Source organism: Microtus oregoni, unplaced genomic scaffold, assembly GCF_018167655.1.
Source record: "Microtus oregoni isolate MIOR12 unplaced genomic scaffold, Mior012 000050F_002, whole genome shotgun sequence".
In the NCBI taxonomy this organism is placed as follows: domain Eukaryota; kingdom Metazoa; phylum Chordata; class Mammalia; order Rodentia; family Cricetidae; genus Microtus; species Microtus oregoni.
This window is the reverse complement of record NW_024543226.1, coordinates 1,291,616-1,294,303: the sequence shown is the minus strand read 5'-3', so window position 1 is coordinate 1,294,303 and position 2,688 is coordinate 1,291,616. Positions and strand designations below refer to the sequence as shown.

Here is a 2,688-nt window from a genome sequence, read left to right as displayed (position 1 = left end):
ATATGACTTTGGAATCATTTCTGAAAGCGATTCCTAATATTTCTTTAAAGAAATGGCTAAAGAAGTATATGACCTCTTTCAAAGGTAGCTCCTTTGAAGGAAAGTTCTCAAGCTTACTAAAGAACTAAGTTGCCTCTTTACTTCAATGCCATGTTGTCCCATTTTCACTGTCAGCATGGTTCCAGTGAAACAGGACAGATACCTTTTTTCTATTCTTTAAAAATGCAAGGACATAGCTGCAAATTTGTGATACCCCAGTAAGGCCAGTTGGGATATTCTTTCAGTGGTTGAGTTTGTTTTTTAAGTATCTGCTGCTTCAGATAGCATATTCAGAAAACAACCCAATGACACTTCATCTTACATAATAGGATTGGCATGGTTTTCTCCTTTCTAGGTGCAGAATGCTTACAGGGCCATTAGTTTTCTCCAACATCCTTCATGCCTATGAGCCAATGGAAATTAATAGCTATGTCCTTCTTTGGAGATCAGTCAGAGTGTCAGAGAGGCAATTTCTCTGGGCTCTGAGCTGTGGCGGGGTCTGCTAGATGAAAAGGACTAGTCACCAACCAGATGATGGGTCTGTGATTTACCTTCTTCTTCACACCAAAAGCTGGGAACATCTGGCTTTGCATTGTTGTTAGCCAGTGGATTCTGTACACAGCAGGTGACTGTCACATCTTCGAAGATTCAAAAGACCATTGTTACCTTTTTAATAAAATCTTGAGATTTTGATAGAAAGAACATGGAAATTGAGATCGAAAGCTTGAAATGACTCAATTAAGTATAAAATTATCACTAAATATTCATCATACTAGGATTGAATAATGGAATTCCCTATATTTATGTATTGGATAGAAGGAACAAAGACATTCAAAGAAATTAAAGATCATTAGAAGTTATATGTAGACCTGGACCCGTCGACATGGGCCGCGTCCGCATCAAGACCGTGAAGAAGGCGGCCCGGGTCATCATCAAGAAGTACTACACGCGCCTAGGCAATGACTTCCACACGAACAAGCGCGTGTGCGAGGAGATCGCTATCATCCCCAGCAAGAAACTCGGCAACAAGATAGCCGGCTATGTCACGCATCTGATGAAGAGGATTCAGAGAGGCCCTGTCAGGGGTATCTCTATCAAACTGCAGGAGGAAGAGTGAGACAGGAGGGATAATTACGTCCCTGAGGTCTCAGCCCTGGATCAGGAGATCATTGAGGTAGATCCTGACACCAAGGAGATGCTGAAGCTTCTGGACTTCGGCAGTCTCTCCAACCTGCAGGTCACTCAGCCTACAGTGGGGATGAATTTCAAAACACCGCCTGGAACCGTTTGAGTCTGTTCTGTTATTTTCAATAAACCTGAAAATAAAAAAAGAAGTTATATGTAAATATTTCTAACTTTCTTGATAGATGATGCTATTTAGAAGCATAAACTTTCTTTTACCAACACATATTTTTCCTTTAGAATTCTACTGTTGTACCATATCAAGGATTTTATATTTTCTCCTTTCAGCCCTAAGTGAATTATTTTAAAAAGTTAATCAACTACTAACATGACCTGTGACTCAAAAATATACCTTAAATTCTTAGCATTCTAAAAAGCATGGATTATATAAAGACATTTTTCTTTGGTATTGTCCATAACACTTAGAAAAAATTTTCAAGTTCTCCAAATAATTTTGCACGTTACTCTACTACCATCTATGTGTTACCTCAATGATCACAATAGGAGAAAGACGCAAAAGAAGGTACATTTCTCTGTTTTTAAGAAAGCTCAGTGTTCTCACAGAAGGTCTTACTATTGTCCCCATCATACAAAAAAGACAATCTTCTAACTTTACCAAAAAGATCATTCATGAATGGTAAAGATTCTTCCACCACTGATGTTTTTCTTCATTATTCAAAGTGATACACTTTTTCAGCTACACACTCACTAGAGTTGTCCTAAGCACTCTGTAGGGAGTTATGGAATCTTTCCTTTATCACTCAGTTATGGCTGCCAGATTTAGCAAGTAAAGATTCAAGACACAGATTTAAATTTGAATTTCAGGTAAACACTACTTTTTAGTATAAGTATGTCTCATGCAATATGTAGTATCCCTGTGATATTTGGAAACCCTATTGGCTACCAAATTCTCTCTCTGCTTTTATTGAAGTGTCTTTCCTTTCTATAATCACTCCCTCTGACCCAGCATTCCTATAGCTTCCTCCTTATATCAGATCCTAATCATCCCACTAATACCACAATAAATTTCAAATTGTTTTTTTGTTTACTCTTTGCTCTCTGCATGGCATTATTAGAATAAATATTTTTTTTAATCATGCCACTTCCCAAATTAAAAACTAAATAGTTTTTAAACACATAGTTCTATTTTGTTTAAAATATTTCAGAGTGTAATGAAATAATAAAGATTCCAAATTGTCTTTATAAAGCAATTAGTAATTATGAAAGTTATAAATATGGTTTCCCAATAAGCTTCTCAACATTGGACACAAAATATTACCAAATAGAATTCAATACTACCCTTAAAATTGTAAATTGAATGAGACCCCATGATACTGAAAAGCTTCTGTATGGTAAAGGACACCATCATTCAGACAAAACATCAGGCTGTAGAATAGGAAAAAATTTCTATAAACTGCACATCTAATAAAGGGATATATATATATATATATATATATATATATCTGG

At 36.2% G+C, this 2,688-nt stretch overlaps 1 pseudogene; it reads left to right on the top strand.

Annotated features, from left to right (window-relative positions):
* Nucleotides 1–922: 922 nt before the first annotated feature.
* LOC121436728 lies at nucleotides 923–1,364 on the top strand (annotated as a pseudogene).
* The last annotated feature ends 1,324 nt before the right edge of the window (nucleotides 1,365–2,688 follow it).